Source organism: Hylobates moloch, unplaced genomic scaffold, assembly GCF_009828535.3.
Source record: "Hylobates moloch isolate HMO894 unplaced genomic scaffold, HMol_V3 SCAFFOLD_20, whole genome shotgun sequence".
NCBI lineage: Eukaryota > Metazoa > Chordata > Mammalia > Primates > Hylobatidae > Hylobates > Hylobates moloch.
Genome location: NW_026652295.1, coordinates 27,743,945 through 27,763,263, shown reverse-complemented (window position 1 = coordinate 27,763,263; position 19,319 = coordinate 27,743,945). Strand labels below are relative to the sequence as shown.

The window sequence follows — 19,319 nt, the reverse complement described above, 5'->3', positions numbered from 1 at the left end:
AGTGATGGTTTTGCTCTGGCAGTTCTCAAGCAACAGACTTCTGCCTCCTCACATTTTTCTATCCTATTTCTGCACATATAGACAGTAAAAATGTAGCCCAATGCGCAGCCTTGAACTATCTCCACTGGCTATGCTGTGAGCCTCGACATCACCTAAGGCGATTGCGACAGCAGAAGGAAGACAAACAAGAAATGCCGGGGGGGGGGGGGGGGGAGAAGAACGGGATGGCAACAGGGTCTCTTGAACCCAAACAAAAGCGTGCACTTTCACAGGCGGCTCGCGTTCGCTCCCATTTTGTACTACGATTAAAGAGACGCGAAGACAAAGGAGAAGAAGGGAGAAAAGCGCCCTGAAGGCATCTACTTTTTTTTAAGTTATTTTTGTTTTCTGGGCCAAAGAACAGAGCGAAAACCTCTGTCCACTGATTTTTCCAGCAGTCTCTCCCTGTCTACCTGCGCAGACAGCACAGCCACCAGTGTGATCCAGTACTGAGATAAGGACTGCTGTGGCTCTCCAGTCGCTTGAGATGGGAGTGGCAGGACGCTGGACAACCGAACGAAGACTATTGGGGAATTAGAGGCCTTCAGCGTTCGAGAAGCAGAAACCAATTCGAATCAATATTCCCTACTGATATTCCATAAGACTGATTTCTATTCCTGTATTTCCTCAGTCACTCCATTTTCCTCTTTACAATAAAATATTGCCTGGGAACCTCTGGTAACAGCAAACGGAGGCCCCATATGAAAAACTAGGAAAAGGTTTTCTGTCACAGTGGAAAATACATGCATACTAAAAGGTGTGTTGGGTACTTCCTGCCTTGGGAAAAACCAAACAAACGTTTCATGTTCTTTCTCGATCCATCTAATTACATCTGCTTTTTTTGGAGAGGGAACTCCCAAGAAATCCTATGCACTCTTGATACCTTTTAGGGCTTCCAGTGGTGTATGGTTTCAAAACTGCTGTTCTCTCTGTATATATATCCTGTTGAATTAAAGTGTCTTTGAGAGGCAAGAGATTATGTTGTTTGTTCCTAGTCCACCAGCCTATCAGGCTGGCATGATAGATACACTCTATGAGGCTGACATGACCTTACTTGATTCTTTTGTCCAGTGAAAATATCTATAACCAGCATCCAGGAGGGATACTGTCTGGTGAAACCTGCTTAGCTGAGGACTGGCTGTGTGTGTGCCTCCAGATCAATCATGTCTGTTTCGAGATACATTTTTTGGAGGAATACACACATGCCATGTATTTTCTTTTTGTTTCATACTTTTTCTTCTTTAATTTCCTGGTATCCATTGGTTCTCTCCAGGCAAACGGTGGGCATGTTAACCACTGTGGACACTGCACAGGAGAGCAAGGGGTGGGGGATTAGGGTGCTGCAAGCAGAATAATAAATTTCAGGCCCAACCTTAGGTCTATTGAATCAGAACTGCTGAGTATGGATGGGGCTCAGCCTCCTGTGTTTGAATAAGCCCTCAAGTGACTCTGATGCTAAAGCCTGCGAAGCACTGCTCTAGAAGTTTCAGGAGGTCCCAGGGTCAGGCACCTGCTAAGGAGGAAGAGTTGGTCCTGGGGTTCCCTGCCTATTCTCAATCAAAAACTGAAACCTAGGAAAGCCAGTGAGGTTTGTATTCATCTTATGTCAGGGGTGGGGTTGGATTTACCATTTCTTTGACCCTTTGAATATTTTAGGTAACTTTTCAGGTCACACACAACAGACTGATTTTTCTGTGAAAGAACTCACAGGAATTCTCTTGAACCAGGAGACTCTTTTGAGCTGAAATACCTGGAGCTCTCTCAAGCTATTTGGGCCTTTCAATTTGAAACCCAGGCTTGGATTATTCTAAGCCCTATGGCAGAGAGTAATCATTCTCTCTCCACCCACAGGGTGGGGACTCACCCTCAGGGTTGGGAGTGACTGCTGTTTCTCCAGCCCCCACCAATTCTACCAATGTTCTGGTTGTTAAAATCCAGTGTATGCATGAAATGTAATAAAAGTATCTTCATAGCAGTAAGTAGAGAGTTCCTTGTTGTGAGCAGACCGTTCCTCTTCCTCCTTGGAAAAAATTCTCTATCCACTTTCTGCATATTCATGTTTGTCTCTTTCTCTACACACACCTCAGCTGCTGCTTTATTTCCACTTGTCTCATGTAAGGATCTTTTATGTGGTAACCTTGGCTTTTCCCACTGTTCATGCTTCCACGAGTTGGATGTAGCCAATATAGGAGCCCACTGCAAGAGTGTAGGTGATATTGTCCAGAAAGAAACCCGAATTTCAGAGGCTTGCTAATGTGGAAGAAAGCCAAAATATTAGACTCATAGAGCTTCCCTCTGCTAGGTAGGTTGAAATCTGGACACCCTGAATTCCATAAAAACAAGGTAGTACTCCTTTTGAAAACCCTCTTAGGTTTAAAATATACTGGGACTGCCTTACCTTTCTTGTTTTTCATGACTTGTATTCCAAGCTCGACAAGCTAAAACAAAAACAAAAGCAAAGAACACTCTTCCTATCTATAACAAAGGTGCTTAAGCAGGAGGGTCTCTCTTCCCGGTTCAGCACTCTCCCCCTCGCAAACAGCAGGGAGTGGAAATAGGCGGCTTCTCTGTCGTTTCCTTAGAAGCCACCAAGACCACCGGCCTCTACCAAAACTCAAGGGTACCCGTGCTCCCCAGTGCCCCAGCCAGTAAAGGAGCTGCGAGGCGTTCTCAACGCCGCGACTGCCTTGAGCAAAACGAGGGCGATCTTGCGGGGAAAGGGTTTTCAGCTCACTTCTACAGGGAATGAGCCCCCTCGCTTATCGCGGACACCGAGGAAACGCAGCGGAGATGGGCTTCCGGGCTGCACTCCGCCTCCCGGCCCACCCAGATCCTCTGGCAGCCTCGGGCGCTCGCCCACTTCGCTTCTCCTCCGCCTTTGCCGCCGCCGCCGCTGCAGGTGCGCACCCCACCGCAGCCCTGCTTCCCTCTCGAACTCTTTTCGCAGGTGGTCCTCGTTCTCCTCTCCATCCGTCGTTTCTTGAGTTTCAGAACTGGAGCCATAGCGTCCCCAAGACGAAATCCATGTTGGGTTTCGCGACCATGGTGCTGGCCCAGGCGCTGGCGAGGGTAAGGACGGGCAGCGACCCACGCTCCTGGGTCTTCATTTCTAAGAGCTGGGAATTCCACTTTCTCACCTCCTCACCTGCACCTAAATCCCCCGAGGCGGTACTGACCCTTCTGTTTTAGTATCCATCTACGTTACTCTTGATAGAAGAGTACAGCCCTTGAAGGAAGAGGAAAAAGAAATTTGAGAAGGGAGAACTTAAAAAAAAAACTTTTTAGTTTGAAATTATTTCAAACCTACAGAAAAGTTGCAAAAATAATACAAAGAACTACCACACACACGTTACTCAGATTTAGCAATTCCCGATATTTTGCCACAATGATTCTCCTCTCTCTTTACGCCTAAACACACACACACTCTATTGTTTTTCTCATGGACTTTATTATTTATTTATTTATTTGTTTATTTATTGAGACAGGTCTTGCCCTATTGTCCAGGCTGGAGTGCAGTGGTGCGATCTCGGCTCACTGCAACCTCCGCCTCCTGGGTTCAAGCGATTCTCCTACCTCTGCTTCCCAAGTAGCTGGGATTAGAGATATGCACCACCACGCCATGTCAGTTTTTGTATTTTTAGTAGAGACGGGGCTTCACCATGTTGGCCAGGCGGGTCTGGAATTCCTAACCTCTGGTGATCCGCCCGCCTGGGTCTCCCAAAGTGCTGGGATTACAGGCGTGAGCTACTCCGGCGCTTCTGTGTTCTTTTAAATCATCCCCATCATTCTGGCACAGCAAGATACCTTAGGTTCATCTTGTAGTTTCCCTGGTACAGTCATGGAGTCAGCGAAGTCGACACGAGTAGCTACTTTCTGTTAGTATCTCTGGTTCCTTTTAGTAGAGAATGGTATTTGAAAATCAAAATATAGAGTTATCTTGCTCATTGTTTCTAAGGTACTTCTTCCAGGCCCAGTTAGCAGACAGATCTGTAGGGAAAATGTAACTTTTTTTTTTTTTGAGACAGAGTCTCACTCAGTCGCCCAGGCTGGAGTGCGGTGGCGCGATCTTGGCTCGCTGCAACGTCCGCCTCCCGAATTCAAGCGATTATTCTGCCCCAGCCTCCCGAATAGCTGGGACTACAGGCGCGGCCACCACACCCGGCAAATTTTTGTATTTTTAGTAGAGACAGGGTTTTGCCATGTTGGCCAGGCCGTTCTCGATTTCTGACCTGAAGTGATCCACACGTCTCAGCCTCTCAAAGTGCTGAGATTACAAGCGTGAGCCACCGCGTCCGGCCTATACAATTACATACGTATAATTTCGTACTGCTGCCTCCATTCCCATCAACACCAGCAGGACTATTCTTTACCTTCTTTCTCTTACAGTGACAGCCTGGTTCCAACAACACACCCGCTCACACACACTCATTTTCCCAATCCTAAAATTCACACAAAATCTCAGAATTCCTACAGCCTTAGCTCTACAAAAAATAACCCTCATACATAGCGTTTAAGATTTGTTTCCTCTTCTTTCTGTACTTACAATTAGAACAACGAACTGTGTAAAGCATTTTCTTAAATCAGTTATTTCAATGGGATTATGTTATTCTTTCACAATGCAGTTTTAAGTTGCCTCTATTTGTACTGAATTTTAGGATATTTTCACACACAGTTGAGTCAGTTTTATTTTTTGACTATGTGAGACTAACATGCTTCCAAGAGTCAAAAGAATACAGAACATTATAATCAGAAAATTTGCAAGAGAATGTTGTATGCCAGGACATACTCAAATGATTGAATGGAAGTATGCTCCAGGAAATCTAACGCGATGGAGAGCCCACCTTGGGGTGAGTTGATCTTGGACTGACCACAAATCAGGAACAGTGCCTTTATTTGTACTGTTAAGCTACCTTTCTTTTGGTGTAGAGGGGCCTAAGAGAAGAAACGCTTCTTGTAGGAAATTAAGAGTGGAAATGAAAACATAAAGATTGTCATGACACAGAGCCCAGACTCAGATAATAATAGTCATCAAAGTATTCTCTGAAAGTAGAGTTTTCCGGGGGGGTGTAGCTCAGTGGTAGAGCGCGTGCTTAGCATGCACGAGGTCCTGGGTTCGATCCCCAGTACCTCCAGGCTTTGTTTTCTTCCCCGGGACACCAGTAAGAAGCAGTCCATGATATTCCCCAACTTTAAATTTTTCTGTCTGTCAAGGTGAATTGTGTTGGCCTCTGCATTTCTCTCTCATACAGAGGGTGATTCGTTTTCATTCACTTGAGGTTATTTGCTGCCTAGGATTATCCGCCTATTCTTTCTAAGCAGTCCCATCAATCATTAACATGGACCACGCACGGGGGAAGCAAGTAGTATTCCTGGCCATCCAGCCGATTTCTAGCTGTAAAAGAAATCATCAGAAACCATAGGACTGTGTGGCCCAAGTCTGATTTCAGATCGGAAGCTAAAAGGCTAAAGTCCTTTTCTGTTTCTTTTTCTAACTCCCCCTAACCAGGTTGCAGAAGCCCTACAAGCTTTCACTAAAAGATTACACTGCCAGGGGTTGATGATTTGATGTGTGGTAGTCACTTTTTCCATTGGAGACCCACAGACTCTGAAACTTAAACTACTTAACTACAAACACACAACAAATGACTAAAAGACAGCATTCACCTCAGCTGAAATTTGGTGGAAGTAAAAAGCACTTCTCTGGGTCCTCTGAGGAAGCTTCTGGTCCGAGATGCAAACACTCTGAACTCCAGGGACCAAGATCAGTATAGGAGAAAGCTCATTTTGTTGTTTTACATAAATAGAAGTAATGAACGTTTATTCTTCCAATCCCAAAGGATCCTTTTGTACCTCACAGTACTTACTTTCCAGGATTGACCTCCTTCTAAGCTAGGGAACAACCCATACCTCCAGATTAGAGCTCCTTGTGGTATCACCGTGCTAAGCAGAAATCCACAGGGAAATAACTCTGCAAGCATGTTAATACTAACTTGTTAAAAGAAAATCTGCTTTTATTTTCAGCTTTATTTCATGCCAACAAAGGAAAAAAAATAAGTTACTAAACACCAAGAAGGCAGAAAAGCGACTTCTCTCCATCTGCAGAAGCCAAGCGAACTTGTGGGCTTCCGTATGCATCCTTTCTTCCATTCACTTTCTAAACGCTGTAACGGCCACCATCTATCAGGTGGTCACAAGCCATCGCTAAAGTCAATCTGAGGTCAACCCACTCGACTTGTGAGGGATTCAGCTATACTGCCTCTGTACCTGTAATAGGACTAAGGAGGCGGTGGCTGCACATGTAGTTAACACCGATTGTACCGTGACTCCGCCTTTCCGCAGACGCTTTCCAGCTCTTTAGAGTCCTTTTGAGTCAAGCTGGACGTGAGACATAAAGGAGATCGTTGCAAACGCCAGGAGGAGTTTCTTCAGGGCGAAGTTAACTTTCTTTTTTTTTTTTTTTTTTTTTTGAGACGGAGTCTCGCTCTGTCGCCCAGGCTGGAGTGCAGTGGCGCAATCTCGGCTCACTGCAAGCTCCGCCTCCCGGGTTCACGCCATTCTCCTGCCTCAGCCTCTCCGAGTAGCTGGGACTACAGGTGCCCGCCACTACGCCCGGCTAGTTTTTTGTATTTTTAGGAGAGACAGGGTTTCATCATGGTCTCGATCTCCTGACCTCGTGATCCGCCCGCCTCAGCCTCCCAAAGTGCTGGGATTACAAGCGTGAGCCACCGCGCCCGGCCGAAGTTAACTTTCAATCGGCTTCATTCTTTTGTTTTTTTTTTTTTGAGACGGAGTCTCGCTCTTCACCCAGGCTGGAGTGCAGTGGCACGATCTCGGCTCACTGCAAGCTCCGCCTCCTGGGTTCACGCCATTCTCCTGCCTCAGCCTATCCGAGCAGCTGGGACTACAGGCGCCCGCCACCACGCCCGGCTAAATTTTTTTGTATTTTTAGTAGAGACGGGGTTTCACCGTGGTCTCGATCTCCTGACCTCGTGATCCGCCCGCCTCGGCCTCCCAAAGTGCTGGGATTACAAGCATGAGCCACCGCGCCCGGCCCAATCGGCTTCATTCTAAGAGAAATATGTGGAGCAAACAAACGGAAACTTTCTTTCTCATCTTTTGCATTTCAAGCAAAAACTAATAAAATTAGATGTTTCCACCGTCATGCTCAGTTTCGAAGCTGCCAGCAGATCCCGGTTCTAACTTTTAACACAGGCACGCAGGAAATCGGGAAATCCCTGCAGCTCCCTCAGAAGCTACAGTATCAACGGTTCCTGAAGCGCAAACCAAAACCCAACATCACGCGCTCCTCCAAAGAGCTCAGCCGGTCTGTTGAGCGACGGAAATAGTGGAGAGGCGCTCTTGAAGCCGAAACGAACCAGGTCCCCTTCCTGGTCGAGTCTCCCTCCCTAGGGACAAAAAAAGTACCTCTCTTCCCTCATATCCAGAGGAAGCGAAGGAGGGATGTGGCGCTTAGACTCACTCTACCATCCCGTCCATCCAAGTCCTAATAATCTTGAGGATGCGACACAGCGAGACTCCGTCTCAACAGAACAAAACAAAACAACCCCAAGGAAGAGACAGAATGTACTGGAGGATAGGAAGTATCTAGGAAAAGCTTTTTTTTCTTGTATTTAAATTTAAGCCTTCATTTATATAAAATAAAACGCATAAAACCTATTCAGCTTACGGCTTATTACATATATAACCAAGATTCAGGCCAAGTACTGAATTTTTCAGCAACCAACAGCTGCCTTTTGCCTCATTTCAATTATCCTAACTCTCTGACCTCCACCTCCATAGATTATTTTTCTTATATTTTAAATAATATAAATGGGATTATATAATATCATCATAGTCTATTTTGGGCTGCTACAAAATCACTCAAGACTGGTAATTCGTAACGAACAGAACCCTTCCCTTCCCTTCCTTTCCCTTCCCTTCCCTTCCCTTCCCTTCCCTTCCCTTCCCTTCCCTTCACTTCCTGACAGAGTTTCACTCTTGTTGCCCAGGCTGGAGTGCAGTGGCGCAGTCGTGGCTCACTGCAACCTCTGCCTCCCAGATTCAAGCAATTCTCCTGTCTCAGCTTCCTGGGTAGCTGGGATTACAGGCGAATGCCACCATGCCCAGCTAATTTTTCTGTATTTTTAGTAGAGATGGGGTTTCACCATGTTTGCTAGGCTGGTCTTGAACTCCTGACCTCAGGTGATCCATCCACCTTGGCCTCCCAAAACGCTGGGATTACAGGAAACAGCCACCATGGCCAGGCCCAGAAACTTATTTTCTCACAGTTCTGGAGGCTGGGAAGTCCAAGATCAAGGCACTGGCTCTCATGTCTGGTAATGGCCTTTTTGTGGTGTCCTCACATGGCAGAAAACTGAGGGCAATAGAGAGATGAACTTCCTTTATCAAGTCTTATTATAAGGGTACCTAATATTATTCATGAGGAAGGAACCCTCATGGCTTAATCTTCTTAACGGCCCTATCTCTTGATAATTATCACATGGCGACACCTAAGCTTTGGAGGGGACACTTTCAAACCATAGCAAATCTGTACTCATTTGAGTATGGATTCCTTCACTCAATTTTTGTTAAAAAAAAATTAGATTCATTTTCTTCTCTTTTTTCGAGGTGGAGACTTGCTCTGTCACTGAGGCTGGAGCGCAGTGGCGCCATCTCGGCTCACTGCAAGCTCCACCTCCCGGGTTCACACCGTTCTCCTGCCTCAGCCTCCCGAGTAGCTGGGACTACAGGTGCCGTCCACCACGCCCAGCTAATTTTTTGTATTTTTAGTACAGACAGGGTCTCACCGTTTTAGCCAGGATGGTCTCGATCTCCTGACCTTGTGATCTGCCCACCTCGGCTTCCCAAAGTGCTGGGATTACAGGCTTGAGCCTCTGTGCCCAGCCTTCATTTTCTATATATTGTTGCTAGTAACAGTAGTTATTTTCTATTGCTCTGGAGTATTCTATTGTCTGAATACTGTACATCATTATTTATTAATTCATTTTACTGTCCAAGTACATTTGCAGCACCCCTCGTTTTTGGTTGAAATGTCTAATGCTGCTGTAAACGTTCTGATACATGTCCTTCAAGGGAAATGCTCATGCACTTCTCTTGGGTATAAATGTAACCGTCTAGTTTTGGGGTCATAGGTTATATATATATATTTAGTTTTAGTTGATATTTTCAGATAGTTTCCCAGTATAGGTAATAGCAGTTTACAGTCTCATCAGCCATGTATGCACATTCCAATTGCTTCACATACTCAGCAACACTTGATATTATCCACTTTTTAGGTTAAATGATTCTGATGAAGAGCAATATTATTTTGAGCTTTTTTTTTTTGACAGTGTGTTGCTGTGCTGCCCAGGCTGGAGTGCAGCGGCACAATCTTGGCTCACTGTAGCCTTTGCCTCCCAGGATCAAGAGATTCTCATGCCTCAGCCTCCTGAGTAGCTGGGACTACAGGGGCATGTGGCCGTCTAAATTTTTAAATTTGTAGTAGAGACCGGGTTTTGCCATGTTGGCCAGGCTGGTCTTGAACTCCTAACCTCAGGTGATCCACCTGCCTCGACCTCCCAAAGTGCTGGGAGTATAGGCGTGAGCCACTGTGCCCAGCCTTGTTATGTTTTTAATTTGCATTTCCTTTATAGCAAAAGATGTCGAGCATATTTTATTTTACTCAATAGCGATTTTTTGTGAAGTGCATATTAATTTGCTCTTTCTTATTGAAGTTTTAGTCTTTTTCTTAGTGCTTTGTAGAAGTTCTTAACATATTCCAGGTAAAGATCCTTAGTAAAATATAAGTATTGAAATATCTTCTCCTAGACTGTGGCTCATCATCTTTTCTTAAGGAGGATGGGGCTTGAAAAACTTTGTAAGCAGATGAAAGAGAAGAAATGGAGACAGACAGGTTGAAGACCCCAGAGTAAGTTCCATCTGGACATCTTACCTATTGACTGTGGGAGAAAATGCCCCCAGGCAGTTTGCTGGAGAGGAAACCTCAGAATAAACTGATGGGGTGAAATGTTCCAGAAGCAGAAACAGTGTGATTTGGTCTGTGATTCTCTTACATTTCTCCTAGCAGCTTCAGGGGATATAGTTTAGACGTAAGAAATAGTGAGATATGAGACAGTGGATTTTCTATCCAGCCAACTTATCATATTTTTGAAGACCTCTCAGAAATGCGACTAATGCGTCAAAAAAGATCTTCACGATGTTTCTGTAGTGAGAGAGGTGTGGCTCAGTGGTAGTGTGTCCTTGCCTTGCACAGGGTTCAAAAGCATACACGTTCATCTGTTTTTCACAGTTCTCGCCACTCTGTACTTTTCTCCTTTTAAAAACATGTCTTGCGTGGTCACACTAAAATAAACATATTATACTTTCCATTTCCACCCCCTGGGTCTCTGTACCACCCAAGGTGGATGTGTCAGCACGAGACCAGTGAAAGGAAGGGAATAGCGAAAATGAATTGTCTCGCTCAGGATTTTTTTAGTCAGAAGCTATAAACCCGCCACCACATTAACTTGCCCAATAATCCTCTGTTCCTTTTTGCCATATCGTTGAAGAGCAAGACAGAAAAACAAGAGCCCAGAGAAAAGGAAAAGCCTAGAAAATTTTCTTTTGAATTCCCTTGGTATTCTGAGCAGTGACCATGTAGGGGAGCATGTTCTTGCTTTGCTCTATTCTTCACCTTTGCCTTTTTTCCCCTGGCTTTTGCTAACCCATTCATTGTCCTTAAAATTGGGTCCTATTTTCAGACATAAATTGGAGAAGAATCTGTATTTTGGGGGTGAAGGGGTGAGTGAATGACAGGTGATATTGAAGACAACAGAATTGGAAGATATACTGACCCTACAAATGACAGTTTTTATATTTTGAAGAAATAGCGAAAAGAACGAGCTCAGAGGAGCCGAAATAGCTCAGTTGGGAGAGCGTTAGACTGAAGATCTAAAGGTCCCTGGTTCAATCCCGGGTTTCGGCAGGGCTTTTTTTTTTCTTTTTTTCAGTTTTGCCTAGTAGAACCCTTATTTTTTTTTTAATTTATTTTTTTGACGGAGTTTCACTCTTGTTGCCCAGGCTGGAGTGCAATGGAGCGAACTCGGCTCACCGCAACCTCCGCCTCTTGAGTTCAAGCGATTCTCCTGCCTCAGCCTCCCGAATAGCTGGGATTATAGGCATGCGCCACCACGCCTGGCTAATTTTGTATCTTTAGTAGAGACGGAGTTTCTCCATGTTGGTCAGGCTGGTCTCGAACTCCCGACCTCAGGTGATCGGCCCGACTCGGCCTCCCAAAGTGCTGGGATTACAGGCGTAAGCCACAGCGCCCGGCTAATACAACCCTTATACAACACTTGTATGCCAATCCCAGAAGGGTGTATAGAACTCCAATTTTTTGCTGTTGAAAATCCGATAAAGATAATACACACACACACATATATATATTATATATATCATCTTCTTTGGTTGCATATTCACTGAATCTTCCATGAGTCTGAGATTAAATAATTATTCCAGGCTGGAGTGCAGTGGCGCGATCTCGGCTCAGTGCAATCTCTGCCTCCCGGGTTCAAGGATTCTCCTGGCTCAGCCTCTCCAGTAGCTGGGATTACAGGCGCCTTCCATTTCAAGTCGTATACAGTATTCTAAATAATTTGTATTCCACATTAGTACCTAGTATCTTCTACTCACAGCAGCTGCAGACACTCCACAATACTCAGAAAAAGAAAGTTACCTCCTGGAAATTATTACAAGAAGGTCTTTCGGGAGGGGGGTGTAGCTCAGTGGTAGAGCGCATGCTTTGCATGTATGAGGGCCCGGGTTCGATCCCCGGCACCTCCAAACGGTGGTTTTGCTCTGGTAGTGCTCAAACCTAATTCTCAAGCAACATAGATTTACTTCTGCCTCTGCACCTTTTTCTATCCTATTTCTGCACATATAGAGAGTAAAGACGTAACCCAATGGGTTGCCTCCATTTATAACCCATCTCTATGCTGTGAGCTTCTACATCACCGAAGGCGATTGCGACGGCAGAAGGAAGGTGAAAAAGAAATGAGGAAGAAAGAAGAATGGGATCCCAACAGGGTCTCTTGAACCCAAACAAAAGTGTGCACACCCACCGGCGGTTCACATTCGCTCTCATTTTGTACTATGATTAAAGAGAAGGAAAGACAAAGAAGAAGGGAAAAGGGAGAAAAGCTCCCGCGGCCATTCTTTTTTCTTTTTTTTTTTTTTGAGACAGAGTCTCGCTCTGTAGCCCAGGCTGGAGTGCAGTGGCGCGATCTCGGCTCACTGCAACCTCTGCCTCTCGGGTTCAAGCGATTCTCCTGCCTCGGCAGCTGGGTTTACAGGTGCGTGCCATCACGCTCAGGTAATTTTTGTATTTTTAGTAGAGACAGGGTTTCACCATGTTGGCCACTCTGGTCTCGAACTCCAGACCTCAGGTGATCCACCCGCCACGTTTCCCAAAGTGCTGGGATTACAGGCGTGAGCCGCCCCTCCCAGCATCATCTTTTATTATTATTATTTTTTTTACATTAGTTTTGTTTTCTGGGCCAAAGAACAGAGCGAAAGCATCTGTCTACTGATTTCTCCTCCAGTCTCTCCCTGTCAACCTACGCAGAAAGCACAGCCACAAGTGTGATCCAATACTGAGAGAAGGACTGCTGTGGCTCTCCAGCCGCTTGAGATGGGAGTGGAAGGACGCTGGAAGACAGAACAAAGACTGTCAGGGAATTAGAGGCCTTCAACATGCGAGGAGCAGAAATCGATACGGATCAACATCCCTACTGATACAATTGATTCATTTTCCTGTATTTCCTCAGCCATTCCATTTTCCTCGTTAAAATAAAACATTGCCTGGAAACCTCTGTTAACAGCCAACGGAGGACTCATATGAAAAAGTAGGAAAAGTTTTTCTGTCACAATGGAAAATAGACGCAAAGTAAAAGGTGAGTGGATCGCAGGTGCGTTGAGCACGTCCTCAGGTAAAAACAAAAGAAAACAAACTTTTTTTTGTTCTTTCTCTGTCAGTCCCATCACATCTGCATTGCATGACCAGGGAACTCCCAGGAAATCCTATCCACTGATGATATCTTTTAGGGGTTTCCAATGCTGTATGTTTCAAAATTGCTGTCCTCTGTACATGTTTGCTGTTGAATCAAAGCATCTTTGAGAGGCAACAGAGTATGATGTTTGTCACCATCCACAAGTCTAACACTCTATCAGGCTAGGATGTCCTTACTTCTTGATTCTTTTATACGGTGAAAATATCCATAAGCAGTATCCAGGAGGGATACTGTCTGGTGAAACCTGCTTAGCTGAGGATTGGCTGTGTGCCCCCAGGCCAATCATATGTTTGTTTAAAGATGCATTTTTTGGAGACAGGTAATGAAGACATGCCATATATTTTCTTTTCATTTCTTATTTTTTTCCCCCTGCTACCTACTGGTTCTCTCCAGGCACTTTAAGGAAACAGTGTCATGTTTGCCACAAAGGATGCTGCACAGGAGAGCAAGGGGCGAGGGATTAGGGTGCTACCAGCGGAATGCCAAGTTCCAGGCCCAATCTCAGATCTACAGAATCAGAATTGATGACAGCGGGGCCCAGCCGCCTGGGTTGAATAAGCCCTCAAGTGACTCTGATGCTAAAGTTTGAGAAGCACTGCCCTAGAAGTTTCAGAAGGAGGTCCCAGGGCCAGATGCTTGCTAAGGAGAAAGAGTTGCTCCCGGGGTTCCCTACCTATTTTCAATAAAAAACTCAAACCATGTAGGAAAGCCAGTAAGGTTTATATTTGCCTTACATGGGGGGTGAGAACGGATTTATTACCTCTTTGAGATCTTCAATATTTTAGATGACTAGAGATCATACACAAGAGCCTTTGATTTTCCTGTAGAAGAACTCACAGGAGTTCTTTAGAGCCAGGAAACTCTTTCCAGCCAAAACACCTGGAGCCATCCCAAGCTATTTTGGCCTTTCAATTTGAAACCCAGGCTTGGAAGTTTCTAAGCTCTAAGGAAGACACTGTAATCATTCTTTCTCCACCCTCAGGGTTGGAATTCACCCTGCTGTCTCTCTAGCCCCCACCAATTCTGCCAATGTTCTGGTCTAAGATCAAGTTGTTAAAACCCAGTCTATGTGGCTGGGAGCGGTGGCTCATGCTTGTAATCCCAGCACTTTGGGAGGCCAAGTCGGGTGAATCACGAGGTGAAGAGAGTGAGACCATCCTGGCCAACATGGTGAAACCCATCTCTACCAAAAATGCAACAATTAGCTGGGCATGGTGGCCGGGGAGGCTGAGGCAGGAGAATAAAAAATTAGCTGGGCATAGTGGCCACGCCTGTAGTCCCAGCTACGGGGAGGCTGAGGCAGGAGAATCCCTTGAACCCGGGAAGCGGAGATTGCAGTGAGCCGAGATGGCGCCACTGCACTCAAGCCTGGTGACACAGCGAGACTCCATCAAAAACAAAAAAACAAAAACAAACGAAAAACGCAATCTAATGCATAAAATGTAATTAAAATATCTTCGCAGCATTAAGTAGAGAGTTCCTTGTTGTTAGGAGACTGTTCCTCTTCCTCCTTGGAAGATGTTCTCTGTCTGTCTACCTTCTGCGTTTTCACATTTGTCTCTTCTTCTCCACACCTAAGCCAGTGCTTTATTTCCACTTGTCTAGTGTAGGGATATACTTTTGTGTGGTGGCCTTGGTTTTCCCCACTCTTCTTGCTTCCAAGAGTTGGATGTAGGCAATGTAGGAGCCCACTGCCAAAGTATGGGTGATATTCTCCAGAAAGAAACCTAAATTTCAGAGGCTTGCTGATGTGGAAGAAAGCGAGGATATTTGACTCATAGAGCTTCGTACTGCTAGGCAGGTGGAAATCTGGACACCCTGAATTCCTTAGGAACAAGGTATAAGTACTTCTGAAAACCAATTTAAGTTTAAAATATACTGAGACTCCCTTATCTTTCTTGTTTTTCATGACATATTCCAAGCTCAAGAAGCTAAACACACACACACACACACACACACACACACACACACACACACACACACTCTCAAATACCAAAACAGAACACACTCTTCTACCTGTAACAAAGGGGCTTAAGCAGGAGGGTCTCTCTTCCTGGTTCAACACTCTCCCCCTCACGAACAGTAGGGATTGGAAATAGGCGGCTTCTCTGTCCTTTCCTCGGAAGCCACCAATATCACCCGCCTGTACCAAAACTCAAGGGTACCCCTGCTCCCCAGTGCCCCAGCCAGTAAAGGAGCTGCGAGGCGTTCTCAACGCCGCGACTACCTTGAGCAAAAAGAGGGAGATCTTGAGGGGAAAGTGTTTTCAGCTCACTTCTCCTACAGGGAATGAGCCCTCTGGTTCTTATCGCGGACACCGAAGAAACGCAGCAGAGATGGGCACCCGGGCTGCCCAGATCCTCTGGCAGCCTCGGGCGCTCGTCACTTTGCTCCTCCTCCGCCTTTGCTGCTGCCGCCACAGGTGCGCACCCCACCGCGTCCCTGCTTCCCTCCTCGAGCTCTTTTCGCAGGTGGTCCTCGTTCTCCTCTCCATCCACCGTTTCTTGAGTCTCAAAACTGGAGCCACAACGTCCCCAAGATGAAATCCATGCTGGGTTTCAGCCACGGAGCCGAGCCGGCTCAGGGGCTGGCGAGGGTAAGGACGGGCAGCGATCCACGCTCCTGGGTCTTCATTTCTAAGAGCTGGGAATTCCACTTTCTCACCTCCTCATCTGGACCTAAATCCCCCCAGGCGGTACCGACCATTCTGTTTTTGTATCCACCTACGTTACTCTTCGTGTGACAGCCCTTGAAGGCAGAAGGAAAAGAAGATGTAAGAAGGGAGAATTAAAAAAATACTTTTTAGTTTGAAAGTATTTCAAGCCTACAGAAAAGTTGCAAAAATAATACAAAGAACTACCATACACTCGTTACACAGATTTAGCAATTTCAAATATTTTACCACATTGATTCTTCTTTCTTTATCTGTCTCTACAAATATAAACACACAAACATTATTTTTCCTGATCGGTTTTTTATAGCTTGCACACATCATGTACGTTTTTATCTCTAGTAATTCAATGTGTACTTCCTACTAGAAAGAACAGTCTCTTGTAAAGCATAATTTTCAAACTCAGAAAATTAAACATTAATACAATACTATTATTTAATATACAGTCTATATCTAAATTTCACCATTAATTCAAACATATCCTTTCTTGTTTCTTTAGTTTCCTTTGATCTGAAGTGGTTTCCCAACCTTTCTTTTGTATTTTATGACATTAATTTTGAAGAATTCAAGCCAGTTGTCTGTAGAATGTCCTTCAGTTTGAGTTTTCTGATGTTTCCTCATGATTAGATTCAGGTTATGCACATTTGGCAAGAATATAACATAAAAGATGTTGTGTTTTTAGTACATCACATAAGGATTTTTTTCCCCATTTTTGGTGATGTTAACTGAATCTAAAGTCGTAATTTCCTCCCCATGTAACTAGTATGCAATCCGTAAGGAAATATTTGAGGACATGCAAATATTCCATTCTTCATCAAACTTTTACTCATAGTTTTATGGGTTGATTGATGAATTTTGCCTTAATCAATCATTACTGTGTTGGTATCACGATATTTTAAATATATCATTTCTTCCACATTTATTAGTTGGTACACCATGGCGCAGTAACATGTCCCCCCTTTCCTCTTCAGTAATTTATTTACTAATAGTAGTGACTCAATCTTTTTTATTCAATGGATTAAAATCTTCTTCTTCTTATTATTATTTTATTTTATTTTTGAAACAAGGTTTCACTCTGTCACCCAGGGTGGAGTGCAGTGGCGGGATCTGAGCTCACTGCAGTCTCTGCCTCCCATGTTCGAGGGACTTACACTTTAGCCTCCCCAGTAGCTGGGACTAGAGGCCATGCCACCACACCCAGCTAATTTTTGTATTTTTTGTATGGACTGGGTTTTGCCATGTTGCCCAGACTGGTCTCAAACTCCTGGGCTCAAGCTATCAGCCTGCCTGAGCCTCCCACAGTGTTGGGATTACAGGCCTGAGCCACCATGCCTGGCTGTTCTTTAAAAATTAATTAATCTCAATACTCAAAGTATCCTCAGGTCATGTATCTTTTTAAGATATGCCTACATTGGCATAGGTGGTGGCTCATGTCTGCAATACCAGCACTTTGAAAGGCCGAGGCGGGCAGATCACCTGAGGCCAGGAGTTGGAAACCAGCCTGGCCAACATGGTGAAACCCCGTCTTTACTAAAAATACAAACATTAGCTGGGCGTGGTGGCACGTGCCTGTAATCCTAGCTACTTGGGAGGCTGAGGCAGGAGAATCGCTTGAACCTGGGAGGTGGAGGTTGCAGTGAGCTGAGATTGCACCACTGCACTCCAGCCTGGGCGACAGAGCAAGACTCCTTCTGGGGCGGGGGGAGGGCGGGGGCGAGGAATTATACAGTGAAACTTTCTTGAACCTGAAGAGTCTGTTTTTTTTTTTTAAGTTTATATCACAAATTTAATTTCCTCAGTAGTTACAAGGTTATAGAAAAATATATTTCATATTGAGTGAGTTGTGGTAGTTTGTGATTTTCAAGGAATTAGTCCATCTCATCTAAGTTTTCAAATTTGTGTGTAAAGTGTTGTTCATAGTATTCGTTTACCCTTTTGATGTCAGCAGAGTCTATAGTGATATACTTTTCTTTTTATTCTTCATATTGGTAATTTGTGTCATCTCTCCTCTTAAAAAATTCTCAGTCCTTCTAGATATCTTCTTTTATTGATCTTTTAAAGGAACTAGCTTTTTGTTTGTTTTTCTATTTTGTGTGTGTTTGTTCAGTTCCATTTATTTCTGCTCATTCCCTTTTTTCTATTTGCTTTGGGTTGTTTCGCCCTTTTCCCCACCTGAGTTCTTCAAGTAAGTGCTTAGAGGACTGACTTGGGACTTTTTTCTTTTCTTTCCCTTTTTTTTTTTGGCCAGGCTGGTCTCCAACTCCTGACCTCGTAATCCACCCGCCTTGGCCTCCCAAAGTGCTGGGATTACAGGCGTGAGCCACCGCGCCTGGCCGACTTTTTTCTTTTCTAATGTATGCACTTAGTGCTGTAAATTTCTCTGTCAGAGATTCTTTGTCGTGGAAATTTTGATACATTGTGTTTTCATTTTTATTCAGGTTAATTTATTTTTTTTTTATCTCTACTAAGGCTTTCTCTTTGTCTTATGGAATATTTAGTAGTGTGTTGTTCATTTTCCAAGTGTTTGGATATTTTTGTTGTCTTTCTGTGACTGATTTTTAGTTTGATTTCATTGTGGTTAGGGATCATACCGTGTCAGTCAATTCTTTTAAATTTGTTGAGGCCCAAGCTATGAGGTATGTTCTATCTTGATCTATGTTATGTATGAATTTGAAATGAATGTGTGTTCTGCTTTTCTTGTGTGGACTGTTCTATACATGGTGACTGAATTTTGTTGGCTAAAGATGATTTGGGGTTCTTCAATATCCTTGCAGATTTTCTGTGTAGTTGTTCTGTTATTATGAGAGAAATGGGGCTGGCGTGGTGGCTCACACCTTTAATCCCAGCACTTTGGGAGGCCGAGGCGGGCGGATCACGAGGTCAGGAGATCGACATCATCCTGCCTAACACGGTGAAACCCCGTCTCCACTAAAAATACAAAAAATTAGCCGGGCGTGGCGGCGGGCGCCTGTAGTCCCAGCTACGCAGAGGCTGAGGCAGGAGAATGGCGTGAACCCGGGAGGCGGAGCTTGCAGTGAGCCAAGATTGCGCCACTGCACTCCAGCCTGGGCGACAGCGCGAGACTTTGTCTCAAAAAAAAAAAAAAAAAAAAAAACAGAGAGAAGTGAAGTCTCCAATGTAACTGCATTTGTCAATTTTTTTTAATTCTATCGTTTTTGTTTTTTAGAATATTTATTTATGTATTACATTTATGTATTTATTTATGAGTCAGAGTCTCGCTGTGTCACCCAGGCTGGAGTGTAGTGGCACCATCTCGGCTCACTGCAATCTCCACCTCCCGGGTTCAAGCAATTCTCGAGCCTCAGCCTCCCTAGTAGCTGGGACTGCTGGTGCACGCCACTGCACCACCGTGCCCGGCTAATGTTTGTATTTTTAGTAGAGACGGGGTTTCACCATGTTGGCCAGGCTGGTTTCCAACTCCTGGCCTCAGGTGATCCGCCCACCTTGGCCTCCCAAAGTGCTGGGATTACAGGCGTGAGCCACTGCGCCCTGCCTGTTTTTTTTTTTGTTTTTTTTTTTTT

At 44.7% G+C, this 19,319-nt stretch overlaps 3 non-coding genes across 3 annotated transcripts; all 3 read left to right on the top strand.

The window, feature by feature from the left end:
* The first annotated feature begins 5,099 nt into the window (after window positions 1-5,099).
* On the top strand, window positions 5,100-5,171 carry TRNAA-AGC (transfer RNA alanine (anticodon AGC)). Its single transcript has one exon. It is a non-coding gene; the product is annotated as a tRNA-Ala (tRNA).
* Window positions 5,172-10,950: 5,779 nt separating this feature from the next.
* Window positions 10,951-11,023, top strand: TRNAF-GAA (transfer RNA phenylalanine (anticodon GAA)). Its single transcript has one exon. It is a non-coding gene; the product is annotated as a tRNA-Phe (tRNA).
* Window positions 11,024-11,808: 785 nt separating this feature from the next.
* TRNAA-UGC (transfer RNA alanine (anticodon UGC)) lies at window positions 11,809-11,880 on the top strand. The gene has a single exon. It is a non-coding gene; the product is annotated as a tRNA-Ala (tRNA).
* Window positions 11,881-19,319: the final 7,439 nt, after the last annotated feature.